The sequence below is a fragment of the Clytia hemisphaerica genome, unplaced genomic scaffold (assembly GCF_902728285.1).
Source record: "Clytia hemisphaerica strain Z4C2 unplaced genomic scaffold, Clytia hemisphaerica genome assembly, whole genome shotgun sequence".
Taxonomy (NCBI): domain Eukaryota; kingdom Metazoa; phylum Cnidaria; class Hydrozoa; order Leptothecata; family Clytiidae; genus Clytia; species Clytia hemisphaerica.
Genome location: NW_027104175.1, coordinates 2259918 through 2269809, shown reverse-complemented (window position 1 = coordinate 2269809; position 9892 = coordinate 2259918). Strand labels below are relative to the sequence as shown.

General features: G+C 42.6%; 37 non-coding genes across 37 annotated transcripts; all 37 read left to right on the top strand.

Annotated features, from left to right (window-relative positions):
• The first annotated feature begins 268 nt into the window (after positions 1-268).
• On the top strand, positions 269-340 carry Trnap-cgg (transfer RNA proline (anticodon CGG)). The gene has a single exon. It is a non-coding gene; the product is annotated as a tRNA-Pro (tRNA).
• Positions 341-836: 496 nt separating this feature from the next.
• Positions 837-908, top strand: Trnap-cgg (transfer RNA proline (anticodon CGG)). The gene has a single exon. It is a non-coding gene; the product is annotated as a tRNA-Pro (tRNA).
• Positions 909-1404: 496 nt separating this feature from the next.
• On the top strand, positions 1405-1476 carry Trnap-cgg (transfer RNA proline (anticodon CGG)). Its single transcript has one exon. It is a non-coding gene; the product is annotated as a tRNA-Pro (tRNA).
• Positions 1477-1972: 496 nt separating this feature from the next.
• On the top strand, positions 1973-2044 carry Trnap-cgg (transfer RNA proline (anticodon CGG)). Its single transcript has one exon. It is a non-coding gene; the product is annotated as a tRNA-Pro (tRNA).
• A 496-nt stretch (positions 2045-2540) lies between these two features.
• Trnap-cgg (transfer RNA proline (anticodon CGG)) lies at positions 2541-2612 on the top strand. Its single transcript has one exon. It is a non-coding gene; the product is annotated as a tRNA-Pro (tRNA).
• Positions 2613-3108: 496 nt separating this feature from the next.
• On the top strand, positions 3109-3180 carry Trnap-cgg (transfer RNA proline (anticodon CGG)). Its single transcript has one exon. It is a non-coding gene; the product is annotated as a tRNA-Pro (tRNA).
• Positions 3181-3518: 338 nt separating this feature from the next.
• On the top strand, positions 3519-3591 carry Trnak-cuu (transfer RNA lysine (anticodon CUU)). The gene has a single exon. It is a non-coding gene; the product is annotated as a tRNA-Lys (tRNA).
• An 85-nt stretch (positions 3592-3676) lies between these two features.
• Trnap-cgg (transfer RNA proline (anticodon CGG)) lies at positions 3677-3748 on the top strand. Its single transcript has one exon. It is a non-coding gene; the product is annotated as a tRNA-Pro (tRNA).
• A 338-nt stretch (positions 3749-4086) lies between these two features.
• Positions 4087-4159, top strand: Trnak-cuu (transfer RNA lysine (anticodon CUU)). Its single transcript has one exon. It is a non-coding gene; the product is annotated as a tRNA-Lys (tRNA).
• An 85-nt stretch (positions 4160-4244) lies between these two features.
• Trnap-cgg (transfer RNA proline (anticodon CGG)) lies at positions 4245-4316 on the top strand. Its single transcript has one exon. It is a non-coding gene; the product is annotated as a tRNA-Pro (tRNA).
• A 338-nt stretch (positions 4317-4654) lies between these two features.
• On the top strand, positions 4655-4727 carry Trnak-cuu (transfer RNA lysine (anticodon CUU)). Its single transcript has one exon. It is a non-coding gene; the product is annotated as a tRNA-Lys (tRNA).
• Positions 4728-4800: 73 nt separating this feature from the next.
• On the top strand, positions 4801-4872 carry Trnap-cgg (transfer RNA proline (anticodon CGG)). The gene has a single exon. It is a non-coding gene; the product is annotated as a tRNA-Pro (tRNA).
• A 338-nt stretch (positions 4873-5210) lies between these two features.
• On the top strand, positions 5211-5283 carry Trnak-cuu (transfer RNA lysine (anticodon CUU)). The gene has a single exon. It is a non-coding gene; the product is annotated as a tRNA-Lys (tRNA).
• Positions 5284-5368: 85 nt separating this feature from the next.
• On the top strand, positions 5369-5440 carry Trnap-cgg (transfer RNA proline (anticodon CGG)). Its single transcript has one exon. It is a non-coding gene; the product is annotated as a tRNA-Pro (tRNA).
• Positions 5441-5532: 92 nt separating this feature from the next.
• On the top strand, positions 5533-5604 carry Trnap-ugg (transfer RNA proline (anticodon UGG)). Its single transcript has one exon. It is a non-coding gene; the product is annotated as a tRNA-Pro (tRNA).
• A 174-nt stretch (positions 5605-5778) lies between these two features.
• On the top strand, positions 5779-5851 carry Trnak-cuu (transfer RNA lysine (anticodon CUU)). The gene has a single exon. It is a non-coding gene; the product is annotated as a tRNA-Lys (tRNA).
• An 85-nt stretch (positions 5852-5936) lies between these two features.
• Trnap-cgg (transfer RNA proline (anticodon CGG)) lies at positions 5937-6008 on the top strand. Its single transcript has one exon. It is a non-coding gene; the product is annotated as a tRNA-Pro (tRNA).
• A 92-nt stretch (positions 6009-6100) lies between these two features.
• On the top strand, positions 6101-6172 carry Trnap-ugg (transfer RNA proline (anticodon UGG)). Its single transcript has one exon. It is a non-coding gene; the product is annotated as a tRNA-Pro (tRNA).
• A 174-nt stretch (positions 6173-6346) lies between these two features.
• On the top strand, positions 6347-6419 carry Trnak-cuu (transfer RNA lysine (anticodon CUU)). The gene has a single exon. It is a non-coding gene; the product is annotated as a tRNA-Lys (tRNA).
• Positions 6420-6504: 85 nt separating this feature from the next.
• On the top strand, positions 6505-6576 carry Trnap-cgg (transfer RNA proline (anticodon CGG)). The gene has a single exon. It is a non-coding gene; the product is annotated as a tRNA-Pro (tRNA).
• Positions 6577-6668: 92 nt separating this feature from the next.
• On the top strand, positions 6669-6740 carry Trnap-ugg (transfer RNA proline (anticodon UGG)). The gene has a single exon. It is a non-coding gene; the product is annotated as a tRNA-Pro (tRNA).
• Positions 6741-6914: 174 nt separating this feature from the next.
• Trnak-cuu (transfer RNA lysine (anticodon CUU)) lies at positions 6915-6987 on the top strand. The gene has a single exon. It is a non-coding gene; the product is annotated as a tRNA-Lys (tRNA).
• An 85-nt stretch (positions 6988-7072) lies between these two features.
• On the top strand, positions 7073-7144 carry Trnap-cgg (transfer RNA proline (anticodon CGG)). Its single transcript has one exon. It is a non-coding gene; the product is annotated as a tRNA-Pro (tRNA).
• Positions 7145-7236: 92 nt separating this feature from the next.
• Trnap-ugg (transfer RNA proline (anticodon UGG)) lies at positions 7237-7308 on the top strand. Its single transcript has one exon. It is a non-coding gene; the product is annotated as a tRNA-Pro (tRNA).
• Positions 7309-7482: 174 nt separating this feature from the next.
• Trnak-cuu (transfer RNA lysine (anticodon CUU)) lies at positions 7483-7555 on the top strand. The gene has a single exon. It is a non-coding gene; the product is annotated as a tRNA-Lys (tRNA).
• An 85-nt stretch (positions 7556-7640) lies between these two features.
• Trnap-cgg (transfer RNA proline (anticodon CGG)) lies at positions 7641-7712 on the top strand. Its single transcript has one exon. It is a non-coding gene; the product is annotated as a tRNA-Pro (tRNA).
• A 92-nt stretch (positions 7713-7804) lies between these two features.
• On the top strand, positions 7805-7876 carry Trnap-ugg (transfer RNA proline (anticodon UGG)). The gene has a single exon. It is a non-coding gene; the product is annotated as a tRNA-Pro (tRNA).
• Positions 7877-8050: 174 nt separating this feature from the next.
• Trnak-cuu (transfer RNA lysine (anticodon CUU)) lies at positions 8051-8123 on the top strand. The gene has a single exon. It is a non-coding gene; the product is annotated as a tRNA-Lys (tRNA).
• Positions 8124-8208: 85 nt separating this feature from the next.
• Positions 8209-8280, top strand: Trnap-cgg (transfer RNA proline (anticodon CGG)). Its single transcript has one exon. It is a non-coding gene; the product is annotated as a tRNA-Pro (tRNA).
• A 92-nt stretch (positions 8281-8372) lies between these two features.
• Positions 8373-8444, top strand: Trnap-ugg (transfer RNA proline (anticodon UGG)). The gene has a single exon. It is a non-coding gene; the product is annotated as a tRNA-Pro (tRNA).
• A 174-nt stretch (positions 8445-8618) lies between these two features.
• Positions 8619-8691, top strand: Trnak-cuu (transfer RNA lysine (anticodon CUU)). The gene has a single exon. It is a non-coding gene; the product is annotated as a tRNA-Lys (tRNA).
• An 85-nt stretch (positions 8692-8776) lies between these two features.
• On the top strand, positions 8777-8848 carry Trnap-cgg (transfer RNA proline (anticodon CGG)). The gene has a single exon. It is a non-coding gene; the product is annotated as a tRNA-Pro (tRNA).
• A 92-nt stretch (positions 8849-8940) lies between these two features.
• Trnap-ugg (transfer RNA proline (anticodon UGG)) lies at positions 8941-9012 on the top strand. The gene has a single exon. It is a non-coding gene; the product is annotated as a tRNA-Pro (tRNA).
• Positions 9013-9186: 174 nt separating this feature from the next.
• Positions 9187-9259, top strand: Trnak-cuu (transfer RNA lysine (anticodon CUU)). The gene has a single exon. It is a non-coding gene; the product is annotated as a tRNA-Lys (tRNA).
• An 85-nt stretch (positions 9260-9344) lies between these two features.
• Trnap-cgg (transfer RNA proline (anticodon CGG)) lies at positions 9345-9416 on the top strand. Its single transcript has one exon. It is a non-coding gene; the product is annotated as a tRNA-Pro (tRNA).
• A 92-nt stretch (positions 9417-9508) lies between these two features.
• On the top strand, positions 9509-9580 carry Trnap-ugg (transfer RNA proline (anticodon UGG)). The gene has a single exon. It is a non-coding gene; the product is annotated as a tRNA-Pro (tRNA).
• A 174-nt stretch (positions 9581-9754) lies between these two features.
• On the top strand, positions 9755-9827 carry Trnak-cuu (transfer RNA lysine (anticodon CUU)). The gene has a single exon. It is a non-coding gene; the product is annotated as a tRNA-Lys (tRNA).
• The last annotated feature ends 65 nt before the right edge of the window (positions 9828-9892 follow it).

Genomic DNA, 9892 nt, shown 5'->3' with positions numbered 1-9892 from the left:
GGTGGATAAGATTGCTCATTTAGAATTGCTCAAAACCGGCACGTTGTTCCGTATACACGATCCGCTCCTCGCCTCAAAATTATGCCTTGGCATATTGGCGTCGTGTACAAGCCTGGCTAGCTCAGTCGGTAGAGCATGAGACTCTTAATCTCAGGGTCATGGGTTCAAGCCCCATGTCGGGCGATTTTCTTTGATTGTAAGATGGTATATTATCAGTAAATGGTCAAAAAATCTTTTACTTTTAACTGTGCAGACAGGTGTTGTCATCGGCTCAATGGTCTAGTGGTATGATTCTTGCTTCGGGTGCGAGAGGTCCTGAGTTCGACTCTCAGTTGAGCCCTGCATTGAAAACATCACGCATTTTTTCAGTTCTAATTTAATAACTCACGGCAAAGTATGTTTATCTACGTACGCAAATATTAAGAATTTTATGGCTCAATGGTCTAGTGGTATGATTCTCGCTTTGGGTGCGAGAGGTCCTGAGTTCAATTCTCAGTTGAGCCCTGCTTTAGCAAAGTCAATCAATGAGATTTCATTTCCAAATGAATTCAACATGATCCCTCAAAACGGTGGATAAGATTGCTCATTTAGAATTGCTCAAAACCGGCACGTTGTTCCGTATACACGATCCGCTCCTCGCCTCAAAATTATGCCTTGGCATATTGGCGTCGTGTACAAGCCTGGCTAGCTCAGTCGGTAGAGCATGAGACTCTTAATCTCAGGGTCATGGGTTCAAGCCCCATGTCGGGCGATTTTCTTTGATTGTAAGATGGTATATTATCAGTAAATGGTCAAAAAATCTTTTACTTTTAACTGTGCAGACAGGTGTTGTCACCGGCTCAATGGTCTAGTGGTATGATTCTTGCTTCGGGTGCGAGAGGTCCTGAGTTCGACTCTCAGTTGAGCCCTGCATTGAAAACATCACGCATTTTTTCAGTTCTAATTTAATAACTCACGGCAAAGTATGTTTATTTACGTACGCAAATATTAAGAATTTTATGGCTCAATGGTCTAGTGGTATGATTCTCGCTTTGGGTGCGAGAGGTCCTGAGTTCAATTCTCAGTTGAGCCCTGCTTTAGCAAAGTCAATCAATGAGATTTCATTTCCAAATGAATTCAACATGATCCCTCAAAACGGTGGATAAGATTGCTCATTTAGAATTGCTCAAAACCGGCACGTTGTTCCGTATACACGATCCGCTCCTCGCCTCAAAATTATGCCTTGGCATATTGGCGTCGTGTACAAGCCTGGCTAGCTCAGTCGGTAGAGCATGAGACTCTTAATCTCAGGGTCATGGGTTCAAGCCCCATGTCGGGCGATTTTCTTTGATTGTAAGATGGTATATTATCAGTAAATGGTCAAAAAATCTTTTACTTTTAACTGTGCAGACAGGTGTTGTCATCGGCTCAATGGTCTAGTGGTATGATTCTTGCTTCGGGTGCGAGAGGTCCTGAGTTCGACTCTCAGTTGAGCCCTGCATTGAAAACATCACGCATTTTTTCAGTTCTAGTTTAATAACTCACGGCAAAGTATGTTTATTTACGTACGCAAATATTAAGAATTTTATGGCTCAATGGTCTAGTGGTATGATTCTCGCTTTGGGTGCGAGAGGTCCTGAGTTCAATTCTCAGTTGAGCCCTGCTTTAGCAAAGTCAATCAATGAGATTTCATTTCCAAATGAATTCAACATGATCCCTCAAAACGGTGGATAAGATTGCTCATTTAGAATTGCTCAAAACCGGCACGTTGTTCCGTATACACGATCCGCTCCTCGCCTCAAAATTATGCCTTGGCATATTGGCGTCGTGTACAAGCCTGGCTAGCTCAGTCGGTAGAGCATGAGACTCTTAATCTCAGGGTCATGGGTTCAAGCCCCATGTCGGGCGATTTTCTTTGATTGTAAGATGGTATATTATCAGTAAATGGTCAAAAAATCTTTTACTTTTAACTGTGCAGACAGGTGTTGTCACCGGCTCAATGGTCTAGTGGTATGATTCTTGCTTCGGGTGCGAGAGGTCCTGAGTTCGACTCTCAGTTGAGCCCTGCATTGAAAACATCACGCATTTTTTCAGTTCTAGTTTAATAACTCACGGCAAAGTATGTTTATTTACGTACGCAAATATTAAGAATTTTATGGCTCAATGGTCTAGTGGTATGATTCTCGCTTTGGGTGCGAGAGGTCCTGAGTTCAATTCTCAGTTGAGCCCTGCTTTAGCAAAGTCAATCAATGAGATTTCATTTCCAAATGAATTCAACATGATCCCTCAAAACGGTGGATAAGATTGCTCATTTAGAATTGCTCAAAACCGGCACGTTGTTCCGTATACACGATCCGCTCCTCGCCTCAAAATTATGCCTTGGCATATTGGCGTCGTGTACAAGCCTGGCTAGCTCAGTCGGTAGAGCATGAGACTCTTAATCTCAGGGTCATGGGTTCAAGCCCCATGTCGGGCGATTTTCTTTGATTGTAAGATGGTATATTATCAGTAAATGGTCAAAAAATCTTTTACTTTTAACTGTGCAGACAGGTGTTGTCACCGGCTCAATGGTCTAGTGGTATGATTCTTGCTTCGGGTGCGAGAGGTCCTGAGTTCGACTCTCAGTTGAGCCCTGCATTGAAAACATCACGCATTTTTTCAGTTCTAGTTTAATAACTCACGGCAAAGTATGTTTATTTACGTACGCAAATATTAAGAATTTTATGGCTCAATGGTCTAGTGGTATGATTCTCGCTTTGGGTGCGAGAGGTCCTGAGTTCAATTCTCAGTTGAGCCCTGCTTTAGCAAAGTCAATCAATGAGATTTCATTTCCAAATGAATTCAACATGATCCCTCAAAACGGTGGATAAGATTGCTCATTTAGAATTGCTCAAAACCGGCACGTTGTTCCGTATACACGATCCGCTCCTCGCCTCAAAATTATGCCTTGGCATATTGGCGTCGTGTACAAGCCTGGCTAGCTCAGTCGGTAGAGCATGAGACTCTTAATCTCAGGGTCATGGGTTCAAGCCCCATGTCGGGCGATTTTCTTTGATTGTAAGATGGTATATTATCAGTAAATGGTCAAAAAATCTTTTACTTTTAACTGTGCAGACAGGTGTTGTCACCGGCTCAATGGTCTAGTGGTATGATTCTTGCTTCGGGTGCGAGAGGTCCTGAGTTCGACTCTCAGTTGAGCCCTGCATTGAAAACATCACGCATTTTTTCAGTTCTAGTTTAATAACTCACGGCAAAGTATGTTTATTTACGTACGCAAATATTAAGAATTTTATGGCTCAATGGTCTAGTGGTATGATTCTCGCTTTGGGTGCGAGAGGTCCTGAGTTCAATTCTCAGTTGAGCCCTGCTTTAGCAAAGTCAATCAATGAGATTTCATTTCCAAATGAATTCAACATGATCCCTCAAAACGGTGGATAAGATTGCTCATTTAGAATTGCTCAAAACCGGCACGTTGTTCCGTATACACGATCCGCTCCTCGCCTCAAAATTATGCCTTGGCATATTGGCGTCGTGTACAAGCCTGGCTAGCTCAGTCGGTAGAGCATGAGACTCTTAATCTCAGGGTCATGGGTTCAAGCCCCATGTCGGGCGATTTTCTTTGATTGTAAGATGGTATATTATCAGTAAATGGTCAAAAAATCTTTTACTTTTAACTGTGCAGACAGGTGTTGTCACCGGCTCAATGGTCTAGTGGTATGATTCTTGCTTCGGGTGCGAGAGGTCCTGAGTTCGACTCTCAGTTGAGCCCTGCATTGAAAACATCACGCATTTTTTCAGTTCTAGTTTAATAACTCACGGCAAAGTATGTTTATTTACGTACGCAAATATTAAGAATTTTATGGCTCAATGGTCTAGTGGTATGATTCTCGCTTTGGGTGCGAGAGGTCCTGAGTTCAATTCTCAGTTGAGCCCTGCTTTAGCAAAGTCAATCAATGAGATTTCATTTCCAAATGAATTCAACATGATCCCTCAAAACGGTGGATAAGATTGCTCATTTAGAATTGCTCAAAACCGGCACGTTGTTCCGTATACACGATCCGCTCCTCGCCTCAAAATTATGCCTTGGCATATTGGCGTCGTGTACAAGCCTGGCTAGCTCAGTCGGTAGAGCATGAGACTCTTAATCTCAGGGTCATGGGTTCAAGCCCCATGTCGGGCGATTTTCTTTGATTGTAAGATGGTATATTATCAGTAAATGGTCAAAAAATCTTTTACTTTTAACTGTGCAGACAGGTGTTGTCACCGGCTCAATGGTCTAGTGGTATGATTCTTGCTTCGGGTGCGAGAGGTCCTGAGTTCGACTCTCAGTTGAGCCCTGCATTGAAAACATCACGCATTTTTTCAGTTCTAGTTTAATAACTCACGGCAAAGTATGTTTATTTACGTACGCAAATATTAAGAATTTTATGGCTCAATGGTCTAGTGGTATGATTCTCGCTTTGGGTGCGAGAGGTCCTGAGTTCAATTCTCAGTTGAGCCCTGCTTTAGCAAAGTCAATCAATGAGATTTCATTTCCAAATGAATTCAACATGATCCCTCAAAACGGTGGATAAGATTGCTCATTTAGAATTGCTCAAAACCGGCACGTTGTTCCGTATACACGATCCGCTCCTCGCCTCAAAATTATGCCTTGGCATATTGGCGTCGTGTACAAGCCTGGCTAGCTCAGTCGGTAGAGCATGAGACTCTTAATCTCAGGGTCATGGGTTCAAGCCCCATGTCGGGCGATTTTCTTTGATTGTAAGATGGTATATTATCAGTAAATGGTCAAAAAATCTTTTACTTTTAACTGTGCAGACCGGCTCAATGGTCTAGTGGTATGATTCTTGCTTCGGGTGCGAGAGGTCCTGAGTTCGACTCTCAGTTGAGCCCTGCATTGAAAACATCACGCATTTTTTCAGTTCTAGTTTAATAACTCACGGCAAAGTATGTTTATTTACGTACGCAAATATTAAGAATTTTATGGCTCAATGGTCTAGTGGTATGATTCTCGCTTTGGGTGCGAGAGGTCCTGAGTTCAATTCTCAGTTGAGCCCTGCTTTAGCAAAGTCAATCAATGAGATTTCATTTCCAAATGAATTCAACATGATCCCTCAAAACGGTGGATAAGATTGCTCATTTAGAATTGCTCAAAACCGGCACGTTGTTCCGTATACACGATCCGCTCCTCGCCTCAAAATTATGCCTTGGCATATTGGCGTCGTGTACAAGCCTGGCTAGCTCAGTCGGTAGAGCATGAGACTCTTAATCTCAGGGTCATGGGTTCAAGCCCCATGTCGGGCGATTTTCTTTGATTGTAAGATGGTATATTATCAGTAAATGGTCAAAAAATCTTTTACTTTTAACTGTGCAGACAGGTGTTGTCACCGGCTCAATGGTCTAGTGGTATGATTCTTGCTTCGGGTGCGAGAGGTCCTGAGTTCGACTCTCAGTTGAGCCCTGCATTGAAAACATCACGCATTTTTTCAGTTCTAGTTTAATAACTCACGGCAAAGTATGTTTATTTACGTACGCAAATATTAAGAATTTTATGGCTCAATGGTCTAGTGGTATGATTCTCGCTTTGGGTGCGAGAGGTCCTGAGTTCAATTCTCAGTTGAGCCCTGCTTTAGCAAAGTCAATCAATGAGATTTCATTTCCAAATGAATTCAACATGATCCCTCAAAACGGTGGATAAGATTGCTCATTTAGAATTGCTCAAAACCGGCACGTTGTTCCGTATACACGATCCGCTCCTCGCCTCAAAATTATGCCTTGGCATATTGGCGTCGTGTACAAGCCTGGCTAGCTCAGTCGGTAGAGCATGAGACTCTTAATCTCAGGGTCATGGGTTCAAGCCCCATGTCGGGCGATTTTCTTTGATTGTAAGATGGTATATTATCAGTAAATGGTCAAAAAATCTTTTACTTTTAACTGTGCAGACAGGTGTTGTCACCGGCTCAATGGTCTAGTGGTATGATTCTTGCTTCGGGTGCGAGAGGTCCTGAGTTCGACTCTCAGTTGAGCCCTGCATTGAAAACATCACGCATTTTTTCAGTTCTAGTTTAATAACTCACGGCAAAGTATGTTTATTTACGTACGCAAATATTAAGAATTTTATGGCTCAATGGTCTAGTGGTATGATTCTCGCTTTGGGTGCGAGAGGTCCTGAGTTCAATTCTCAGTTGAGCCCTGCTTTAGCAAAGTCAATCAATGAGATTTCATTTCCAAATGAATTCAACATGATCCCTCAAAACGGTGGATAAGATTGCTCATTTAGAATTGCTCAAAACCGGCACGTTGTTCCGTATACACGATCCGCTCCTCGCCTCAAAATTATGCCTTGGCATATTGGCGTCGTGTACAAGCCTGGCTAGCTCAGTCGGTAGAGCATGAGACTCTTAATCTCAGGGTCATGGGTTCAAGCCCCATGTCGGGCGATTTTCTTTGATTGTAAGATGGTATATTATCAGTAAATGGTCAAAAAATCTTTTACTTTTAACTGTGCAGACAGGTGTTGTCACCGGCTCAATGGTCTAGTGGTATGATTCTTGCTTCGGGTGCGAGAGGTCCTGAGTTCGACTCTCAGTTGAGCCCTGCATTGAAAACATCACGCATTTTTTCAGTTCTAGTTTAATAACTCACGGCAAAGTATGTTTATTTACGTACGCAAATATTAAGAATTTTATGGCTCAATGGTCTAGTGGTATGATTCTCGCTTTGGGTGCGAGAGGTCCTGAGTTCAATTCTCAGTTGAGCCCTGCTTTAGCAAAGTCAATCAATGAGATTTCATTTCCAAATGAATTCAACATGATCCCTCAAAACGGTGGATAAGATTGCTCATTTAGAATTGCTCAAAACCGGCACGTTGTTCCGTATACACGATCCGCTCCTCGCCTCAAAATTATGCCTTGGCATATTGGCGTCGTGTACAAGCCTGGCTAGCTCAGTCGGTAGAGCATGAGACTCTTAATCTCAGGGTCATGGGTTCAAGCCCCATGTCGGGCGATTTTCTTTGATTGTAAGATGGTATATTATCAGTAAATGGTCAAAAAATCTTTTACTTTTAACTGTGCAGACAGGTGTTGTCACCGGCTCAATGGTCTAGTGGTATGATTCTTGCTTCGGGTGCGAGAGGTCCTGAGTTCGACTCTCAGTTGAGCCCTGCATTGAAAACATCACGCATTTTTTCAGTTCTAGTTTAATAACTCACGGCAAAGTATGTTTATTTACGTACGCAAATATTAAGAATTTTATGGCTCAATGGTCTAGTGGTATGATTCTCGCTTTGGGTGCGAGAGGTCCTGAGTTCAATTCTCAGTTGAGCCCTGCTTTAGCAAAGTCAATCAATGAGATTTCATTTCCAAATGAATTCAACATGATCCCTCAAAACGGTGGATAAGATTGCTCATTTAGAATTGCTCAAAACCGGCACGTTGTTCCGTATACACGATCCGCTCCTCGCCTCAAAATTATGCCTTGGCATATTGGCGTCGTGTACAAGCCTGGCTAGCTCAGTCGGTAGAGCATGAGACTCTTAATCTCAGGGTCATGGGTTCAAGCCCCATGTCGGGCGATTTTCTTTGATTGTAAGATGGTATATTATCAGTAAATGGTCAAAAAATCTTTTACTTTTAACTGTGCAGACAGGTGTTGTCACCGGCTCAATGGTCTAGTGGTATGATTCTTGCTTCGGGTGCGAGAGGTCCTGAGTTCGACTCTCAGTTGAGCCCTGCATTGAAAACATCACGCATTTTTTCAGTTCTAGTTTAATAACTCACGGCAAAGTATGTTTATTTACGTACGCAAATATTAAGAATTTTATGGCTCAATGGTCTAGTGGTATGATTCTCGCTTTGGGTGCGAGAGGTCCTGAGTTCAATTCTCAGTTGAGCCCTGCTTTAGCAAAGTCAATCAATGAGATTTCATTTCCAAATGAATTCAACATGATCCCTCAAAACGGTGGATAAGATTGCTCATTTAGAATTGCTCAAAACCGGCACGTTGTTCCGTATACACGATCCGCTCCTCGCCTCAAAATTATGCCTTGGCATATTGGCGTCGTGTACAAGCCTGGCTAGCTCAGTCGGTAGAGCATGAGACTCTTAATCTCAGGGTCATGGGTTCAAGCCCCATGTCGGGCGATTTTCTTTGATTGTAAGATGGTATATTATCAGTAAATGGTCAAAAAATCTTTTACTTTTAACTGTGCAGACAGGTGTTGTCACCGGCTCAATGGTCTAGTGGTATGATTCTTGCTTCGGGTGCGAGAGGTCCTGAGTTCGACTCTCAGTTGAGCCCTGCATTGAAAACATCACGCATTTTTTCAGTTCTAGTTTAATAACTCACGGCAAAGTATGTTTATTTACGTACGCAAATATTAAGAATTTTATGGCTCAATGGTCTAGTGGTATGATTCTCGCTTTGGGTGCGAGAGGTCCTGAGTTCAATTCTCAGTTGAGCCCTGCTTTAGCAAAGTCAATCAATGAGATTTCATTTCCAAATGAATTCAACATGATCCCTCAAAACGGTGGATAAGATTGCTCATTTAGAATTGCTCAAAACCGGCACGTTGTTCCGTATACACGATCCGCTCCTCGCCTCAAAATTATGCCTTGGCATATTGGCGTCGTGTACAAGCCTGGCTAGCTCAGTCGGTAGAGCATGAGACTCTTAATCTCAGGGTCATGGGTTCAAGCCCCATGTCGGGCGATTTTCTTTGATTGTAAGATGGTATATTATCAGTAAATGGTCAAAAAATCTTTTACTTTTAACTGTGCAGACAGGTGTTGTCACCGGCTCAATGGTCTAGTGGTATGATTCTTGCTTCGGGTGCGAGAGGTCCTGAGTTCGACTCTCAGTTGAGCCCTGCATTGAAAACATCACGCATTTTTTCAGTTCTAGTTTAATAACTCACGGCAAAGTATGTTTATTTACGTACGCAAATATTAAGAATTTTATGGCTCAATGGTCTAGTGGTATGATTCTCGCTTTGGGTGCGAGAGGTCCTGAGTTCAATTCTCAGTTGAGCCCTGCTTTAGCAAAGTCAATCAATGAGATTTCATTTCCAAATGAATTCAACATGATCCCTCAAAACGGTGGATAAGATTGCTCATTTAGAATTGCTCAAAACCGGCACGTTGTTCCGTATACACGATCCGCTCCTCGCCTCAAAATTATGCCTTGGCATATTGGCGTCGTGTACAAGCCTGGCTAGCTCAGTCGGTAGAGCATGAGACTCTTAATCTCAGGGTCATGGGTTCAAGCCCCATGTCGGGCGATTTTCTTTGATTGTAAGATGGTATATTATCAGTAAATGGTCAAAAAATCTTTTACTTTTAACTGTGCAGACAGGTGTTGTCACCGGCTCAATGGTCTAGTGGTATGATTCTTGCTTCGGGTGCGAGAGGTCCTGAGTTCGACTCTCAGTTGAGCCCTGCATTGAAAACATCACGCATTTTTTCAGTTCTAGTTTAATAACTCACGGCAAAGTATGTTTATTTACGTACGCAAATATTAAGAATTTTATGGCTCAATGGTCTAGTGGTATGATTCTCGCTTTGGGTGCGAGAGGTCCTGAGTTCAATTCTCAGTTGAGCCCTGCTTTAGCAAAGTCAATCAATGAGATTTCATTTCCAAATGAATTCAACATGATCCCTCAAAACGGTGGATAAGATTGCTCATTTAGAATTGCTCAAAACCGGCACGTTGTTCCGTATACACGATCCGCTCCTCGCCTCAAAATTATGCCTTGGCATATTGGCGTCGTGTACAAGCCTGGCTAGCTCAGTCGGTAGAGCATGAGACTCTTAATCTCAGGGTCATGGGTTCAAGCCCCATGTCGGGCGATTTTCTTTGATTGTAAGATGGTATATTATCAGTAAATGGTCAAAAAATCTTTTACTTTTAACTG